The sequence below is a fragment of the Camellia sinensis genome, chromosome 13, assembly GCF_055761805.1.
Source record: "Camellia sinensis isolate YWXY chromosome 13, ASM5576180v1, whole genome shotgun sequence".
Lineage (NCBI taxonomy): Eukaryota > Viridiplantae > Streptophyta > Magnoliopsida > Ericales > Theaceae > Camellia > Camellia sinensis.
This window is the reverse complement of record NC_138973.1, coordinates 121300387-121321123: the sequence shown is the minus strand read 5'-3', so window position 1 is coordinate 121321123 and position 20737 is coordinate 121300387.

Below are 20737 nucleotides of genomic sequence, written 5' to 3'. Positions count from 1 at the left end.
GTGTTGTTGCATTTGGCATGCTTTGTATCTAACATGTTGTCCATATTGCACCCTGCATGTGTGCATGTTGTTGTTACGCTTTGCATGCTTGGTTAGTTGCACCTTTGCATTACTTGCTTGCATGCCCATATTGCACACTTAGGCTCACATGCTTAGGATTGCATTGCATTGGCATGCATGCTTCACCTCTTGATCAAGTCATGATAGAGTTTAAAAGCCCCTTGGTTTGTTTATGTGCATTGCATTTCATTTGAAATCAAAATGCACACTAGATTCTTCAGGCCACCATGCATGGAAATGCGCGATTGGTGGTCCGAGAATCGAGAATCATATTCCTTTGAGTCATGAATATGATAAGGGGTGTGATTGGTGCATACATTGCTTGAAATACATTGCCATGCCAAGTTCTGTCCTCCGCTGTTGTCAAAACAGATTCAGCAGGAATGTTTGACCAGCCGGCAGTGTTTAGTGCCGACCGGCAAATAATGTTTGGCCGAGAGTACAATCGATGGTCGATGACCACTTCCCACTCAGCCAGTGGTGTTCTGCAACACTCAGAGAAGCAACCTTGGGAGTTGTGCAATTTTCAGAGAAGCAAAACAGTCAAAGAAGAGGCAAACTTGTGCATGGCAGTGACTTTCCGAGCGGAGCCGAGCGCGCATTGCATTGGGCCCTCTTCCCGAGGCCGTTTACTACTTTCATTAGATTATTTAATTTGTTAATTAATTAATTGGTCTGTAATAATTAATTAGCTTGTAGGTTAATTAATTTGTATTATTCTTTTGGTCCCTCCGAGCGAGGGTGAATTTGTAATAAGTGTGGGTGCGTGTGTGCATCTCTTCCAACCCCCACTTCTTTCTCCCTTTTACTTACCTGCTTTTGATGGTTAGTATTAGGACATGTTTATTTTAGCATACCTTATGCTATGCATGTGTGCATCATTCATCAGTATTGCATGCACCAGGCTCGGCGCATCATACTAACTGCATAAGTATTTCAAATCTAACTTGAATACATGCTACTTGTGCATTTTCACATGTCATTTATAGACTAGTCGAGCCTACTCTAGTGACATTCCGTATGCGTTGCATTAGGCATTTAAACATGAACTTGGATCATGCATGATTGCTAACATGTTCTTGTTTTGGCACGGAGTACTAGGTAAACATTTATGCTTTAGCATACCGCATGCGTGTGAGTGTTGCCATAATTGCATGATTACCATGAGGCTAGCTGCTTATGTGATATAACTGCTTGAATGCCTGTGGATGAAGGTCGAATTGCTTAAATTGGGATAATACATTAAAACTGTGAGTTTTAAGCCCACTAGATAGTGGCAAAAGCATCTTTTCTAAAGCCCACTTGAGGGTGACGAAATCTACATTTTTAGCCTAGTTGCGAGTAGCAAACCATTTTCAAAACAAGCATGAAATGTTTTGTTCCAATTTAGGTGATTTGGTCTATACTTGTTTGCTGTGCGCATAACATAGTAATTCTAGGCTAATAACCAGAATAAGAACACATAACGTTTTCAAACACGGATATCACGGTTAGTAGAGGCCGATCTTAGGATCGAGCGAGAGGGGGTGCTCATAGCTGACCTTCCCCAATCGTACCCAAGCTCCCGAGCCGAGGCAACTTTGGTGATGACGGACATGTGGCCTTTGGCACCAAGTCAGGGTTTCCTAAATTTCCCAAAACAAAATATTTAGGTGGCGACTCTGTATCTGGCAAAGCAGTCCATGTTTGGCACTTCTTTTTCAAAATCTGTTTTCTTAAAACGATTTGCCGGATTTGGACTCTTTGGTTCAGATTTAGAACCGTGACAAATTGAGAGTCGTGAACTGTAGTAGACCCGCAAAACAAACAGAACAGGACTCGTCCTCCCGGGACGTTCGGGGACATCTACAGTTTCTGGCGACTCTGCTGGGGATTTTAGAGAGCTTGACCCGAACTCATGATATCCTGTTTTGATTTCATTTATGTATCTCTTTGCATTGCATGTGCATTGGTGTGCCTAAGACACCGTGTTTGCCATCTGCCATTCCTGAACGGTCTGCCGGAGGCTTGACTTTGTCAAAGCATGCCATAAGGCTGACCGGTTGTGGGCTCTGACAGTATGGGAACACAAACCCCGGTTTTACCGGGGCACCCTTTTCGACCATTCGACCTAGTGCATATCGAAATCCATAGTGACCATTCCAAACTAGGACAGGTTGCTTACCCGATGTTAGGTTGTTTGAAAACTGCTGCGTGCATAGTGAAACCCTAGCTCCTGACAAAAATAGGACAGGGAAACCCTACCCCTCCATAGGGGTGTTTTTGGCTCTCTTTACTTGCTATGTGTCTTTAGAGTGTATCTGTGCAGGGGAACACACATATCAGTTCACAAGTTTGAGTATCAGACCTGAGGGCATCAGTGTCAGTTTATGAGAATCAGTTATATCTGTGGGTATCCAATTCAGTATTTTGGGGGCAGTGATTTCGGGCAAAAGTGATCAGTAGTAGAGTACAGTTTTTCAGCCATACTAACGTCTGTTCTGATTGGTCTGAAATGCTGCGTGTTTTCTCTTTCTCGGTTCAAAGAGTTGATACAGAATAGCCAGTGTTCCCCCTTGCTGAAACAAGAAAGATATCTGATCCGTCAGTCACCGTTCAATACAGTGGGCTTATCATGACGCAGAATTCAGAGGAGATTGTGGTTCTGACGGCCACATCAGATCAAGAAATCACTCTGCAAAGTGAGACCAATGTCGATGTACCGCATCCACCCAGGTCGCCTGTCGCGCACCCGGTCTGGACCCCCCAGTTGTATCAGGCTCGTGAGCCCACCACATTCGAATTGATGGGAATGATAGGTGACCTCCAGAGATCCATGGCCGATCTGGCCTATGGAATGTCGGCTTCACCGCCAGCTGCACCTTATGCCGGGAATTTCATACCACGGGAGCCCCCGCTACTGGGGCGGATTGTGATCGAGCTCAGCCAACTAGAGGTTGCCTCCAGCTACGGCAACGACGTGTCAGCAACAACCGGGCTTCGCTCTGATGTAGTAACCCAAATCCCCAATCAGGTTGAGGCCAGAAACAAGAACAAAATGAAGGCAGATGTCGATCCCATTGAACAACTGTTGTGGGCAGCCGAGGCTTTGAAAGCCAGGGGGATGAATAAGTAACAAGTATTCGCAGTCATGACTAAAGCTGTGGATGAGGCTTTCCCCACTCCAACCGAAGGCGGTTTAAGCTGGGCGAAAAATCGGGATGGGCCCCGCCATGCCAAGACAGTCCCTGTCATCCCTAACCCTGTACCAGGAAAAGATCGGAAAGCCAAGGCAGTGCCTGCCGAACCTTTCACTAGTACGTCTAGCAAGAACCCTTAGACTTCAAAGTACCTGCCTTGGGGGCGCAGAGCCTTTCATGCCCTCTACATGCCTCTGTCTAGGGCATTTCAAATATTAGCTAAAAAGGGGCATCTTAAACCCCTCGAGCCTCGGCCTCTCCCAAAGAATCTCCCTCTCTCGCATGATGCTACCTTGTACTGCGCGTACCACCAACAGCCCGGTCACGGTACCGATGGTTGTTTCCGCCTTCGTCATGAAGTACAAGATTTGATCGACAATGAGGTCATCCTACCGCCTACCTCAGCAAAGTCTGTTGCCACTGAGCTGTTGGACTTTGAGGATACTGCAAGTTTGTGATCAGGGGTTGGACCACCTGCGGGCGGCGCTCGGTGTATTTTGGATGTGGCGTCTGGCACGCATTTTTAGAGCATCTGCGAATACAAGTTTTGTAAATCCTGGCTTGCGTGTCGTGTTAGTCTTTTGTTTTGTTTTGAGTCTGTCTCATTGTCTTGAGTCAGTCCTTTTGCTTATGGGTCTGTCTTGTTGTAGCGAGTCAGTCCCCTTTGTATAGAATGTCGGGTGATTCTGGAGCTGTTGCCTCGAACACCACTTTGTTTTGTAATTACCCTTTTGCTTTCTTTTGAGCTTGTCTCTGTCATAGAGCCAGTTGCAACCAAGGAATCTGAATGAAACGGCTGTGGCTATTATGTTTCCATGCTTACTACTATTCTGAATTAGTTGTGCCACGGGGCTTGAATGAAACGGCAGTACTTTTCACCTACTCTTCTGCACCCCAAAATCATTGCATTGACCTAAGTTTTTTTTTTAAAAAAAAACTTTTTGAACACTGCGGTGAAAATGAAGAGGAAGGAATTCCTCGGGTTTTGCAAAAATTTGATCATTTGAGAGCAAGAGAGGCGTGCTAAGCCCTTAATGATTGAAATCATGCTTGTCAACGTGAGTACTGAGAAGGACCCTGGCTTGATCCAGATTGGTCCCATACGATCTTCGGCGCGAGCGATTCGTCGCTTCTTTAAAAACTTTCAAAAACAAAATGTTTTGCGCGGTCCTGCGAAGACCTGTGTGGAATCACTCTTGAGATTGTGCAGCTTAGGATCGCTCTCAGCCTCGAGACTCGAGCCCTTGTTTTAAAGCCTTGAACAACAATTCGGAGTGTCCAACGATCGACCATCAAGAGAGGCCTATGTGGCCAGATTGGAAACAGCCCTCAAACAAGAGGCACCAAAGTCAGATCAAGAAAATCAGATCTCATCAGAAGAAGCCTGTAAAGCTAGAACAGAAACACCCCTCCAAACTAGGGGCAAAAATGTCTGATTTGCTTGAAGAGCCGAAGAAGGGTCCTTCAGTAAGTCAATGCAACAGCCACTCTCCTGGATACGGATGGCTTCAAAACCCTAAAACCATTTGGCATGGACTTGTTACACTTTTACCCTTTGAGCGGCTCGCTGGGCTAAAAACCCAAAAGGGCGACCCAGGCAAAAGTTAGAGCAAAAGAAAATATGTACAAAAAAAAAGAAGAAAAAATATGCAAAAGAGAGAAAAATACAAAAAAGAAAAAATAAAATATACAAAAGAGAGAAAAAAGAAAGAGAAGAAAGAAAGGAAAAGGAAAGAAAAGCTCGCAAGGTCGAAAACTCGCATCGGGCGCCTTGGCAAAAGTTAGAGCCTAAAAAGTGAAGGTTAAAATACCCGAGTGTACCTTAATCCCCGGAACTACGTAAGGCTTGATTCCCATGTTTGGGATACGTAGGCAACTTCATCCTGAAGTCCAGCCCCCAACGCTTTCATAGCGCCTTAGTCTATGTAATGGTTTTGATTATTCTTGCCCTCCCCGAATCCGATAGTTCGGTTGTGACAACAGGATACGTAGGCAACTTCATCCCGAAGTCCAGCTGTAGACACCCCATTTTTGACCGTCCTCAAGACTTGGACGTCACCGCTTGGAACACTCGGTGATTATCCATGTTTGTGTTCGTTTGGAGTTCCCGGAGGCCTCGGCTCGCGTGCCTTGCCTCAGGATCTCCGAACTTGACTGTTTAGTGTCTGGTTTTGCACCAAACACTTGTGTTTTGCCTTGGAAGGGAAGGGTAGGGCTTGTAGACCATCCCCACCCATCACCGGCAGTGGCTAGTGGCCACCGGCTGGTTTTTTTCTGCCACCGGCAATGTATATTGCCGACCGGCACTATTTGTTGCCGGTCAGCACTTTTTAGTGCCGGCTGGCACTCTTTTTGGCCAAGATGGCATTTTTGGCCGGCCGATTACTGTGCATCTGCTTTTGCAGATATTTTAAGACAACTGTCTTGCTTTTGCTCCCCTCCATACACGTGTATGGAGGGATCCCCCTCTTATGAAGCTTGTCTTGTAAGCTTTACAAGACAAGAAGTGCCATATAGAGAGGAGAGGGTCTCTTGGCTTGAAAGGTTAGAGAGTTTAGATATTTTGAGAGCAAAAACAGCCATTGTTAAGCTCTGGTTTTAGGGTTTGAGTTAGATACACTCCCTATATCTCTTTCCCTCTCTTTTGTGCACTAGGTGTTTTGTGTCTTACTATTGCACACAAACACCTAGTGTTTCACCTTCCTTTGGCTCTTGAGGTTCTAAAGGACTGGTTTTGAAGTTTTGGTGTTGGATCCAAGCTAAAGGAGGCCATTGGAGCACCATTTGTGAAGGGATCATCAAGGGTAAGAAACTTACACCTTTATTCCCCATTTTTGCATTGATTTTCTACCTATCTTAGAGCTGTTTTTGTGCTTATTGTATAACATAAAAAAGTTCTGTTTTTAGGCCCTCTTTATTGTTTATTAAGAGTGTTTTGTTGTTTGAGGGTGGTTGACCCCCCTTAGGCCTTGAAAGGCCTCATTTTGAGCCATCTTGTGCTAGCTCCGGGATTTTGGTGTTGGGGTCTCTTCACCACTGAAATCTTGAGGGATTTCAGTGGTGAAGATGATGCCTTGAAGTCTCAAGAAGGAGAGGGCCACCCCCTCTCCTTGTTGTCCTTGAAAAGGGCATGTTTTGGTCTCTTGAGAGAGCATTATGCTTGAGTGTGTGTTGAGCATGATTAGGCTATTTTTCATGCTTATATATCCATAATATAACATGATTTCAAGTTGGTTTTGGTACTCCATGCATGTTTAGCATAGTTGCCTTGTAATGCCTTGTTATGCCTTAACATGTCCTAGGTTGCTAGCCTTTGTTGGAGCATGTTTTAGGCTTAGTCTTGTGAAGATTTTGTGCATGTTTTGCCATGTTCTAGGTCTGTCCTAGGTTGTTTGGGTTGATTTTGGCATGCTTGATATAGCTCCTTTGTATTTGGGCTTGTTGGCCTTGAGTATGTGCATGTGTAGCATGACATCTTTGCATCGATTTGGTGATTTGGGGTCACTTTATATGTTATTTCAGTCCCATTTCCATGCTTGTTTGATTGCCTTGCACGCATCTTTAATGCCTCTTAAGCTTGCGTAGCAATGCTCCATGTTTTGGTGTTTACGCATGCCTTTGATTTTGAGTCACTTAGATGCCATCTAAGTAGTCCTTTAGCTTTGTTTTAACATGCTAAACCTCTGATTTTGGTCCTTCCTTTCATGCCATGTTTGGTCTTGTTAAGTGTAGTTCAATGCTCCTTTGATTTGCTTTGAACACTTGGACTATTTGTTGCATGTTTGGCTTGATTTTGTTGCTTGGTTTGACACCATCCTAACATGCATTTTCAGAGCTTATGTTGCATGTTAATAATCCATGATTGTCCTTTTCAAGTGTGCTTGAGGGTTGTTCAATTTGTGCTTAAGTGTTGGCCTTCAATTAGGTGCATGTGTGCATGTACATTTGGTCCTTCATTATAGCATTATGGCTACTGTTTTAGGCCTATTTAGAGTTTCCTAATTCATGTTTAAGTCCATCTTTGCACCCATTTGCATTGCCATATGTATGCTTGTATGCTTGCATAGGTTAGTTGCCATGCCATCTTGCATCCTTAGCTTGTATGCTTAGGTTGCATTGCATTTTGCATGCATTCCTTGCCCCTTGATTTGGTGATAGGGATTAGGACTTTGGTTTGATTTGGTTTGCATTTCATTTGAAATCAAAGTTGCATACTTGGTTCTTTGGGCCATCATGCATGGAAATGCGTGATTGGTGGTCCGAGAATCGAGGCACATGCCCTTTTGAGTCATTATCATGATAAGGGACATGGTTGGTGCATATATGCCTTGATTTGTGCTGCCATGCTTTGCCTTGCCCTCTGTTGCTGTCATTTGCAGATTCTGCAGGAATACTCTGCCGACCGGCAGTGTAATGTGCCGACCGGCAACAATTCCTCTGCCGACAGCTTCATTTTGTGCCGATGGCCACACACCACTGCCGGTGGTAATTCCACTCAGCCGGTGGCACTCCCCAGTGTCCAGGGATGCAGTCTTGAGGTTTTGACAGCCTCCAGAGGAGTGAAGGAAGGAAAACAGAGGCAGCCTATGCATGGCGGCGCGTTTCCCGAGGCGGTTTATCTGTTTTCTTAGCTTAATTTAATTTGTTAATTAAATTAATTAATTTGTAATTATTTAATTAGCTTGCATAGTTAATTAATTTGTAATATTTATTTGGTCCCTCCGAGCGAGGGCAAATCTGTAATAAGTGTGCGTGTGTGTGATGCATGTCTTCCAATCCCCACTTCTTTCTTCCCTTTTATTTACCTGCTTATGATGGTAGATTAGGGCACGTTTAATTTATCATACCTTATGCTATGCATGTGTGCATCCATGCATTTGTATTGCATGCATTAGGCTCGGTACATCACGCTAACTGCATGTGTACTTCAAAAATTGAATATGTGATAGTTGATCGCATTTCATATGCCATGTTTAGGTTAGCCGAGCCTACCTAGTTGCATCCTGTATGTGTTGCATTAGGCAATTTAACATGAACTAGGACACGCATGTTTGCTAACTAGTTTACTGTTTTGGCACGGAGTACAATGTAAGTATTTTCGCTTTAGCATCTCGCATGCGTGTGAATGTTAACATGACAGTATGCTTGCCATGCGGCTAAATGCTTATGTGAGATTAAATTGTTTGAATGCCTGTGGGTGAAGGTTGGATTGTTTGAGTTGGAAAAACTCATTGGAATCCGTGTTTTAGCCTACTTGCGAGTAGCAAATTCCAAAACATTTTTAAAACAAACGGATATGCAATGTTTTTTTCCAAATTAGGCAATCTAGTCTATACTTGTTTGCTGCGCGCATAACATAGTAATTCTAGACTAATAAATGGAATAAGAACACATAACGTTTTCAAAATTGGATATCACGGTTAGTAGAGGCCGGTCTTCGGACCGGGCGAAAGGGGGTGCTCATAGCTGACCTTCCCCGATCGTACCCAAGCTCCCGAGCCGAGACAACTCCGGTGATGACGGACATGTGGCCTTCGGCACCGAGTCAGGGTTTCCTAAATTTCCCCATTTTAAAATATTTAGGTGGCGACTCTGTATCTGGCAAAGCAGTCCATGTTTGGCACTACTTTTTCAAAAATCTATTTCTCAAAACGATTTGCCGGATTTGGACTCTTTGGTTCAGATTAAGAACCGCGACAACAAAATCGAGTCCGAACTGTAGCATGAGGCCCACGGGCGCGTCTACAGTTTCTGGCGACTCTGCTGGGGATTTTTAGAGAGCTTGACTCGAACTCATGATATCCTGTTTTGATTTCGCTTATGTGTTTCTTTGCATTGCATGTGCATTGGTGCGCCTAGGAACACAGTGTTTGCCATCTGCCATTCCTGAACGGTTTGCCGGAGGCTTGTCTTGTCAAGACATGTCCATAAGGCTGACCGGCTATGGGCTCTAACAGCATGGGAACACAAACCTTGGTTTACCAGGGCACCCCTTTTGACCATTCGACCTAGTACATGTTCGGATCCATAGTGACCATTCCAAGTTAGGACAGGTTGCTTACCCGATGTTAGGTTGTTTGAAAACCGCTGTGTGCATAGTGAAACCCTAGCTCCTGACAAAATAGGACAGGGAAACCCTACCCCAACATAGGGGTGATTGAGCTCTCTTTACTTGCTATATGCTTTTAGAATGTATCTCTACAGGAACGCATATACCAGTTTGCGAGTTTGAGTATCGGGCCCGAGGGCACCAGAATCAGTATTGTTGAGAATCAGTTATCCGCGGGTATCAGATTCAGTATTTTGGGAATAGAAATCTGGGAACAGTGATCAGCAGTAGGGTACAGTTGTTTGGCTATGCCCGTGTTTGATCAGTTTGGACTGAAATGCTACCTGTTTTTCCTTTCAGTTCAGAGAGTGGCAGAGTTGATACAGAATAGCCAGTGTCTCCCCTTGCTGAAGCAGGATTTATGGCGGCACAAAATACAGAAGAAGTTGTGGTTATGACAGCTGCATTGGAGCAGGGGACCGCTCCGCAGAGTGAGGCCAGCATCAGTATGTCACACCCACCCAGGTCGCCCGTTGTGCACCCGGTTTGGGCTCCCCAGTTATATCAGGCTCGTGAGCCCACCACCTTCGAATTGATGGGAATGATAGGGGACCTCCAGAGGACCGTGGCCGATCTGGCCTATGGAATGTCGGCTTCACCGCCAGCAGCGCCATATGCCGGGAATTTCGTACCACAGGAGCCCCCGCTACTGGGGCGGATTGTGATAGAGCTTAGCCAGCCAGAGGTGGCTTCCAGCTACAGCCGCGACATGCCAGCACCGACCCAGACCCTTGATCAGGCTGAGGCCAGAGGAAAAGACAAGGCAAAGGTAGACGCCGACCCTATTGAACAACTGCTGTGGGCAGTCGAGGCTCTAAAAGTCAGAGGGATGAACAAGCAACAAACATCCGCAATCGTGATCAAAGCTGTGGATGATGCTTTCCCCGCTCCAATCAAAGGCAGTTCAAGCCAGGTAGAAAATTGGGATGGGCCCCGTCATGCCCAGACAATGCCTGTAGTTCCCAACCCTGCACCGGGAAGAGGTCAAAAAGCCAAGGCAGTGCCAGCCGACCCTTTTGCCAGCGCATCTGGCAAGAATCCTCAAACCTCAAAGTACCTGCCCCGAGGGCGCAGGGTCTTTCACGACCTCCACATGCCTTTGTCTAGGGCATTGCTAATATTGGTGAAGAATGGGCATCTTAAACCTTTGGAGCCCCGGCCACTCCCGAAGAATCTCCCCGCCACGCACGATGCTACCTTGTACTGCGCGTACCACCAACAGTCCGGTCACAGTACCGACGGATGTTCCCGCCTTCGTCATGAAGTGCAGGATTTGATCGATAACAAGGTCATCCTCCCACCCACCTCAGGCAAGTTCGTTACCACCCAGTTGTTGGATTTCGAGGGCTCAGATACTGTGAGTATGTGAAGTGGACCGCCTGCGGGCAACATTTGGTGTATTTTGGATGAAGCGTCTGGCACGCATTTTTGAGCATCGGTGAAACCGAGTTTTGTAAATCCTAGCTTGGATATCGAGCCAGTCTTTTGTTTTGAGTCTGTCTCTTTGTCTTGAGTCAGTCTTTTGCTTAAGGGTCTGTCTTGTTGTATCGAGTCAGTCCCCGTTGTATATAACACCAGGTGATTCTGGGGTTGTTGTCCCGAACACCGTTTTGTTTTGTAATTATCTGTTTTTGTTTTGAGTCTGTTTCTGCCAAGGGGCCAGTTGCACCAACAAAGCCGAATAAAACAGCTGTTGCTATCTCAACTTCATGCTTGCTTTCAGCATAAGTACCAGAGAATTTGATTGGGCTGACAGTACATCTTGCCTGCTCCCCTGCGCGCCAAACTCATTGCGTTAACCTAAGTTTTCCAAAAAACGAACCTTTTGAACACTGCGGTGATGAAAACGAAGAGGAAGGAATTCCTCGGGTTTTGCAAATTTTGATCATTTTGAGAGAAAGAGAGGCGTGCTAAGCCTTTTAATGAGTGAGACCATGCTTGTCGGCGTGAGTACTGAGAAGGATCCTGGCTTGATCCAGATTGGTTCCACACTATCTTCGGCGCGAGCGATTTGTCGCTTTCTTAAAAACTTTCAAAAACAGATGTTTTGCGCGGCCCTGCGAAGACCTGTGTGGAATCGCTCTTGAGATTGCGCAGCCTAGGATCGCTCTCAGCCTCAAGATTCAACCTATTTGTTTTTCGACTTTGAACCCGTTCAGAACGTTCAGAAAGTTCAATGGACAAACGCCATGAAAGGCCCGTGTGGCCGGTTTTGAAGTAGCCCTCGAGCAAGAGGCACCAAAAGCCAAATCAGAAGGAGCGGATCTCGCCGGAAGAAGCTCGTGGAGTGACCGGGATGGATTCTTCTACAAATCATTGCAACAGCCGTTCTCTTAGATACAGAGGAGCTTCAATTCAAAAAAAAACCATTTGGCATGGACTTGCTACACTTTTACCCTTTGAGAGGCTCGTTGGGCTGAAAACCCGGAAGGGTGACCCAGGCAAAAGTTAGAGCAAGAGAAAAATACAAAAAAGACAAAAAAAGAAAAGAAAAGAAATGAGAAGAAAAAAAAGAAGAGAGAAAAAAGGGAGAGCAAAAAAAAAAGGAAAGAAAAAAAGAAGAAGAAAGTGAAAAGAAGCTCGCAAGGTCGAAAACCCGCATCGGGCACCTTGGCAAAAGTGAGAGCCAAACAAAGTGAAGGTTAAAATACCCGAGAGTACCTTAACCGGAACTACGTGAGGCTTGATTCCCATGTTTGGGATACGTAGGCAACTTCATCATGAAGTCCAGCCCACAACGCTTTCATAGCGTCTCAGTCCATGCAATGGTTTCGATTTCATCCTAAAGTCCAGTGGCCAACATCCTTCAAGGTAATTGTGTCCATATATGCGTTGTGACCGTCTTCGTCATCTCTGTGTCTGAGAGTTCGACCATCGCCAATGAAGACTGTTTACAGATTGCTGCGGCACCATCCCAAACAAGGGGCAACTTTCCGTTGCCACGAGCCGTCGTGAGACGCCATTCAAACCAGGGGCAACTTTCCGTTGCCTCCCACTCCCTTCAAACCAGGGGCAATTTTCCATTGCCTCCGATCCAAGGTTGCGCATCTCGAAGAGTAAGTTCCATGCTTGTTGAGCATCAGCTGTTTGAAAAATAGTTTTTAAAAATTTTTACTGAGGTTGACTATTTTCTCGAAAACTATTTCATTTTCCAAAACTGGACCATTTGTCTTGGACCCAAAAAAGGAAAATTTTCAGTGCTTACAGCTTGACTTGCGCGGTTTTCAAATCAAAAATCGAACAAGTACGTTAATCCGACTCTCATTTTGATCAAAATTGTTTTAGTAGAAAGCAAAAAACAAAGAATGGTTAAAATGATGAACTAGGGGCACAGTTGAGCCAGGCGTTCTGTCTCTCCCCCGTCATCGACGTACTTGCCAGAAGAGCGCTCTACCCGTCGGAAGAAATGGTTGTGAGCTAACGGTGTTGAGCATGAACCCGCAACTTTTTATTTATCCATCAATCACCCCGGGGAGGGATGAAAAATGAGAGAATGAAGAATAGAGAGGTGTAAGTTGAGAGAAAAGTGAGGAAAAGGGTTTTGAGAGAAAATCCGAGCTCGAGAGCCGAGTGATGTGAGAATCACAAATCAGAAAGGGTGGGAAACAACGCCTAGAGAAACTGGCTCCTCGTGATCTGAGGTCCCCCGTCTTCGTCAACGCGTCTGTGTGTCGTGTCTCTTTCATTTGACGTTCTCGTCTTTTGTTTGTAGTCTTTCCCGAGTGTGTCTCGTTGTGTTTAGGTCGTGTACCTTTATATTTGAGTCCTCCCCGCTATGTTCAGTTGTAGGCTCGATATCCCGGTTCGAAAAAAAAAAAAAAAAAAAACCTCATTCAATTTCAAAAATCATTTATGCTCAGAATGCTGTGCCATTCTCTACATTTGAACGTGTTTCGACTCCAACCGGTTCCATCTTTGAGGTCCGTCCTGTTAGATTGGGCCGTTTGTTCAGAATTTGCCGTGTGCAGAATGAAACGAATGCTGTGTTATGGGCTGTATGCAGATTAATCCGCAACAGAGTAAGGGCCGTGTATCCGGAATCAGGCAGTGGGTTGCTTGGGTTATTTTGCTGTTGGCTGTTTAATTATCTGATTATTACAAGTGCAAGTGTTCAATTTTCAAATAACCAATCAATTTCATTTACATTGAGGTGTAACATGATGAGATGCGATGCAATGCATGAAATGTGTAAATGTAAACACTTTTTCAGATAAAAAGTCCGTTTCATTTCATTACCTTTTCAAATGTACAAGTTTTGGAAACAAAATCTGCCTGCGGCAGTACAAGGTAATCTAACTACCAAAGAAAAGAGGAAAAGTACAAAGAAGAAAAGATAGCAAAAATCTGCATCCATGTCGAGCACTCCGGGGGGCTGTCAGTCCGTCCTAGTCCTCTTCCTGGACGAGGGTCCAGGAGCATCATCAGCATTGTCGTCAGAGCCCGAGCTAGAACCGCCTCCGGTCTCCTCCTCTGATGACTCCGACTCCGCCTCTGCCTCCCCCTCCGCCTCTGACTCCTCGTCATCATCATCATCATTCGGGACTGGAGCTCGCGAGCTACTCCCGACATGAGTACGCCCTCCCCTGGTACGGGGAAATATCCGGCCCTCCTCATCTCTCTCCCGGGCAGGGACAGAAGGCCCAACTGGAGCACCTCCTACCATGGGAATCTGGAAAGGAGGCTGAAAAAGTACACAAAAGGGAAATGCATCAGTATACTGTAGACAATTTATCAGTGCAGAATACAGTGTATGAGTACAGTGTGAGAATGTCGTGAGCAGTTTATCAGTGCAGAATGCAATGCCGAGTATAGTGTATGAATGCCGTGAGCAGTTTAACAGTGCAGAATGCAGTATATGAGTACAGTATGAGAATGCCGTGGGCAGTTTAACAGTGCAGAATGTAGTGTATGCAGTGTTCAGGTACTATGAGATCAGTGTATCAGGTGTTGTGCCGTGCATCAGATTATGCGAATCAGTATATGAATGGTTTGAGGCCAGTGTCAGAAGGACATACCGGTATGCTGTAGAGGGCTAGGAGATCAAATGTCCGCTGGAGCATCCCCATCATCGAGGCATTCATCGCCAACGACTGACGGGTGTACCCAGAAGAAGCCTGTAAAAGTGTCAGATGCATTAATATTCTGTGGAATATCAAATAAACTGAAATGACATGACTATACAAAAGTGCAGTAGTACATACCGGAGGTAAGTCGGGGACATCGATGAACTCGTGACCAGCCGGTGGAGGGGCGAAGGGGATCTGATAGGTCGCCCCACCCTGCCCCTGGAAAGTCAGTACAGCGGGCAGGGCAGGCCAGTCAACTCCCCGTCCTCCCTGCACTCCGCCCCTGCCACGGACCCGGGCCCTCCTCGCAGCCCCTACTCCAACCCCCGCTCCGGCCCCAGCCGCCGATGCCACAGGCCTGGCCCCCCCTGCTCGACGACCACTCAGAGGCCGCATCAGGTACGTCTGCACGTACTCCCGATAGTCTCCGGTGCCTCGGAAGCGGGTCGCCTCCCAACCGATGGGTAATCATCCAGCTGCTCAGTGGTGAGCCTTTCGGTCTCCCTCATATCTGCAGGAGGGGGAACCGGGACTATCTGCTCAGGTAACCCTAGGGTCTAGCGTAGAAAACACTCCCCCAGGTACCAAGCCCGACAGACCGGGCCCTCAAGCAAAATCCGGAAACGCGAGGTCTCCTCCGCACCAGGGAACCGATCCCGCATCGCCGCCGGCAAGGAAGCCCACGGCCGCCATGTGATCTGAAAGTGACAGACAGTTTGTTATCTACTGTTTTGAAAATATACAGTGGAAAAGCGAAGCTTAAATGAACTGTAAGTAAAACATACCTCGGCAGGGGTAACGGTGTCGAAGTATCGGCGGAAGAAGCCGAATGTCTCCCGTGGTCGCCCGGTGCATCTCCCGTCGAAGCGACTCGAGAAGGGGACGGCCAGGGGAGTCTCCGCAACTGGCACAGGAGCAAGCCTAGGAAAGTAGGCATAAACCCACAGCTGCAAGGTAAATACCAGTGCATTTATCAAATAAAACAGAATACAAAATAAAGCAGAAATGGCAGAGCCGTGTGTCGTGCAGTGTATTGTGCAGAGTGTACAGTGTGAGCAGTGTACAGTCAGTGTAAAGCAGAATGTATGTGTGTGCCGGGTGTACAGTATACAGCAAGTGTAAAACAGACTACAGTGTGTGCAGTTTACAGAGTACAGAAAGTACGAGACAGAATGAAAAAAGCGGAGAAGAAATGTACCTCCCAAGCCCGCCAGTAACCTCCGAGTAGCTGGCCGCTGCCGCGCGAAGCCGAGCTCATATATCCATAAAGGGTGGCCAGAGCGGCGCCACCCCAGTCGTAGTGCAAAATGTCCCGGACGTCCACCAGTGCGCTGAGAAGGCAAAGAGGCACGGTGTTCGCCAGGTCGGCGAAGATGGTCGTCCCGAATAAAAACATGAGGAAGCCGCGGGCATACCTCTCCTCGGCCTCCGGGGTCATCGGATCTGCATCACCGAGAGTAGGCTGGACCCTAAACTGTACCTCGAACCAGGAGTACCGCACAAAACCTGGGCGAGCGAGAGGTGGGGCCTCCCCCAGCAGATGGACCTGAGCGGCGGTCCACTCGTCCATATCAATATCAAAGGGGATCGGATCACCCCCTACCCCGATGCCTGTGAGCATCGAGAAGTCGTAAGGGGTCATCGTCATGTCCCCTGCTGTGGAGAAGTGAAATGAATCGGTGGTGTCCCACCACCTCTCCGCCAGAGCGGCGAGTAGAGGTCTGCAAGTAGTGAGTCGCGAGAGCCCTCGGCAGAAGGCGCCGAAGCCCGCTCGCTCCACTATGCGACGGACCGTGTCAGGGAGCTCGTCGTACCACTCCCGAGCGCCAGTGTTCCCATACCCACGGATGGTATGGGAACCCTCCTGTAAACAGAAAATAACAATGGCAAGACAACATTCAAAATGCAGTTTTAAGAAGCATACAGATGTAGCATGCGTGCAGGTTTAACGGATTTAAACAACTACCGGGTGCCGGTGTGCTTACAGTGAACTACAAACCTGTGATGAGTCAGCGTGCTTGGGTAGTTCAGAACAGATATAGCATGAGTACAAGTTTGACAGGTTCGAACAGCTATCGGGTATCGGTGTGTGTGCAGTGTGTATACAGTGTGCGCCGTGTGTTTGGGTGATTCAGGGCCAGTGCAATGTGTGTGCATGTGTCAGTCTCAAGCAGATGTCAGTTATATGTATGTTTATAGTCAACTACGGTATAGCATATCAGATTCAAGCTGTTAAACAGTACAACTAACTACGACAGTTTTGTATCCTGCATTGCAGAAAGTAAAGTAGAGGAAAGAGAGTTACCTCGGAAACGCCAAAGGACAGGTGGGAGGTAGGCTCGCGCAGCAATAGCTCGGGTGGCACGTGCCTCTCGAAGCTCCGAAACTGGCGGAGTCCGTCGGGGGGCAGAACATGGATCGCCGGCCGGTAGGTCGCCGGGTCGAACGGGCACTCGCGCAAAGGTAGAAGCTCGACCCCGGGATCCATCTCGTGATCCGGGGGAGTCCCGCCGCGTGGAATGTCGTCCGCCATGTCAGGAATGATGAGAAAATGGCCGGAGGAAGGAAAACGGGGCCGGAATACGAAGAGTCAACCGAAAAGTCGACTCCCGAGAGGGTCGAGAATGGCCGGAAAGGCCGGAATATGAAAAGGTACGGAAATGAACAGGAAAACAAGGGGAACAAACCCTGAAAAGGCGGGAACGCCAAACGAGGCGCCGAAACAAAAATGTGATCGGTTGAAAATGTCCGAAACGCGAAGGAAATCGCGAATCCGACGACGAAACGGGCGTAGAACGCGAAGAAACGGGCGAAAAATGAGAGCAAAACACTCTAGAGAGAGAGGGCAAGAGTTTTTGGCGGTGGAGAAGTGAGGAATAGGGTTTTGAAACCCTATTTTATAATGCCTAGAGTGAAAAGTCGAATCTGCCCCGACTCAGCAACTGTTTGCCGGTCGGCAATGTTTTGTGCCGACCGGCACTTTTTTGTGCCGATGGAATTATTTTTCAGCCGGTGGGCAGCCGGTGGCCTCCCCTCCCGGCCGGTGATGTTCCCACAGCCTTGTTTAGGCCATGTGAGGAGTTTTTGGTCTTCATAGCTCAAGAAAGTGCAAGAAAGTGCATTCCTGACGGTCAACCGGCCTCCGTTCTGACTTCGGACTGCATCTGCCGTGCGTAGCACTCCAACCCATGCAAGGTGTATCCTTTTCGTATCCTTTTGACTTTTACAAAGGTCCAAAAGTTGCCCCATGTATATCGCATATCAATCGCACTGTTTTGTGCATTTCAAATCGGCGCACTGTTTTGTGCATTTCAAACAATCGCATTGTTTTGTGCATTTCAAACCGTCGCACTGTTTTGTGCATTTCAAATCGTCGCACTGTTTTGCGCATTTCAAATCGTCACACTGTTTTGTGCATTGTATTTCAATCGCGCTGTTTTGCGCATCGCACTATTTTGTGCACCTCACTTGCATTTTGCATGCATCCATTCGTGCTATCTTGCGCATCTTGCTTGTACTTGTTAGTACATTGCATTGTTTTGAACACAAACCGGCTTCGCGTAGCGTATAAGTCCAATTGTCAAAATCTTTTTTTGCACCTTATGAGGCGTGCGTGTCTCATTTGTATCACCTTACATTCCGTATGGCACGCGTGCCGCACTTGCATCATGTGCATCTCAAAAAAAACAACAAAAAAACAATCATAGTGCATTGTCATGCATTTCCATTGTAGCTTGCATGCATCCATTGCATTCTCCCCAGTAGGTCGCATCGTACTGCATTGTCATGCATATTTGTAAATATCCACTCCATTGCATATTTATAGATATTGCATTGTAGATTGCATGCATTCATTGCATCACCTTCCGCCTATGGCTTGCGCCTTTCTAGGTTGAGCTTGGTTTGGTATGTGTCCTTACTTTTCATGTTAAAACACAGTTCTGCATGTGTATCGCGCCGATTCCACGCTGATATGTTGGTTGAGGGTTACGGCACCTTTTCTGTGTTACACATGGCTCGTTTGTGTACATGCCTTTCCTAGGCAAAATTTGGTTTGGCTTGCGCGCCATATCCATTGTATCCATATCCACTCCATTGCATATTTGTAGATATTGCATTGTAGATTGCATGCATTCATTGCATCACCTTCCGCCTATGGCTTGCGCCTTTCCAGGTTGAGCTTGGTCCGGTATGTGCCCTTACTTTTCATGTTAAAACACAATTCCGCATGTGTATCACGCCGATTCCACGCTGGTATGTTGGTTGAGGGTTGCGGCACCTTTTCTGTGTTACACATGGCCTGTATGCGTACATACCTTTCCTAGGCAAGATTTGTTTTGGCCTGCGTGCCATATCCATTGCCATCTTCCTAGCATATCCATATATTACATTGTAGTGTAATTTCTGCATCCGGCATTAGGATCGCAGTCCTTTCTCCAACGGGTCGTTTCCCCACTTATGTCGATTCCACCCAATACTTGTTCTTGCGTCTGCCTACAATGCTCATAGTTCAGTTGACCGTTCTATGGTAGACAGACTTGTTACCTCCATCAATCTATTTGACATAGGTGTGGTTTCGAACCGCTCATGATTGGATCATGATTCAAATGTTTTGCATGTAATTTGTATTATTTCAATTACATTGCATCTTCATTTGCATTGTTTATACATTGTTTTGTATATATTGCATTTCGTTTTGCATCTACATTTGCATTGTCATGCATGTTGCTAACGATATTGTACCTGTTAAGTTTGTCTTCTTTGCAGGCACGATATTGTATGTACGGTTCATTCGAGGCTGGTGCAACCAGACGAACCGGACAGGTATTGTACCCTCCGAGTGAGACGTATTGAGAATTGCATAATTCTCTTACATCCTTTCTGCATTGTAGTGTAGTTCGGTGTATGCTAGCTTGAAACTGTCGCTTGTATGCTTCGTTACAGCTTTCTTTGCATGATCATAAGTTATGTCCGGCTCTCTGCATTGTCTTGCATTTTGCCCCTGCCTTCGGGCGCATATCTTGATTGTCTTGCATGTTTGTCTAAGTCTTCGGCCTTGTCAAAAATGGGTCGTCTCTGGGCTTTGACATTCACTCCCGTCGTTGTTATGACTTTCGAGTTCTTTCAAAGAGGGGCAATTGTAGACACCCCATTTTTGACCGTCCTCAAGACTTGGACGTCACCGCTTGGAACACTCGGTGATTATCTATGTTTGTGTTCGTTTGGAGTTCCCGGAGGCCTCGGCTCGCGTGCCTTGCCTCAGGATCTCCGAACTCGACTGTTTAGTGTCTGGTTTTGCACCAAACACTTGTGTTTTGCCTTGGAAGGGCAGGGTAGGGCTTGTAGACCATCCCCACCCATCACCGGCAGTGGCTAGTGGCCACCGGCTGGTTTTTTTCTGCCACCGGCAATGTATATTGCCGGCCGGCACTCTTTTTGGCCAAGATGGCATTTTTGGCCGGCCGATTACTGTGCATCTGCTTTTGCAGATATTTTAAGACAGCTGTCTTGCTTTTGCTCCCCTCCATACACGTGTATGGAGGGATCTCCCTCTTATGAAGCTTGTCTTGTAAGCTTTACAAGACAAGAAGTGCCATATAGAGAGGGGAGGGTCTCTTGGCTTGAAAGGTTAAAGAGTTTAGATATTTTGAGAGCAAAAACAGCCATTGTTAAGCTCTGGTTTTAGGGTTTGAGTTAGATACACTCCCTATATCTCTTTCCCTCTCTTTTGTGCACTAGGTGTTTTGTGTCTTACTATTGCACACAAACACCTAGTGTTTCACCTTCCTTTGGCTCTTGAGGTTCTAAAGGACTGGTTTTGAAGTTTTGGTGTTGGATCCAAGCTAAAGGAGGCCATTGGAGCACCATTTGTGAAGGGATCATCAAGGGTAAGAAACTTACACCTTTATTCCCCATTTTTGCATTGATTTTCTACCTATCTTAGAGCTGTTTTTGTGCTTATTGTATAACATAAAAAAGTTCTGTTTTTAGGCCCTCTTTATTGTTTATTAAGAGTGTTTTGTTGTTTGAGGGTGGTTGACCCCCCTTAGGCCTTGAAAGGCCTCATTTTGAGCCATCTTGTGCTAGCTCCGGGATTTTGGTGTTGGGGTCTCTTCACCACTGAAATCTTGAGGGATTTCAGTGGTGAAGATGATGCCTTGAAGTCTCAAGAAGGAGAGGGCCACCCCCTCTCCTTGTTGTCCTTGAAAAGGGCATGTTTTGGTCTCTTGAGAGAGCATTATGCTTGAGTGTGTGTTGAGCATGATTAGGCTATTTTTCATGCTTATATATCCATAATATAACATGATTTCAAGTTGGTTTTG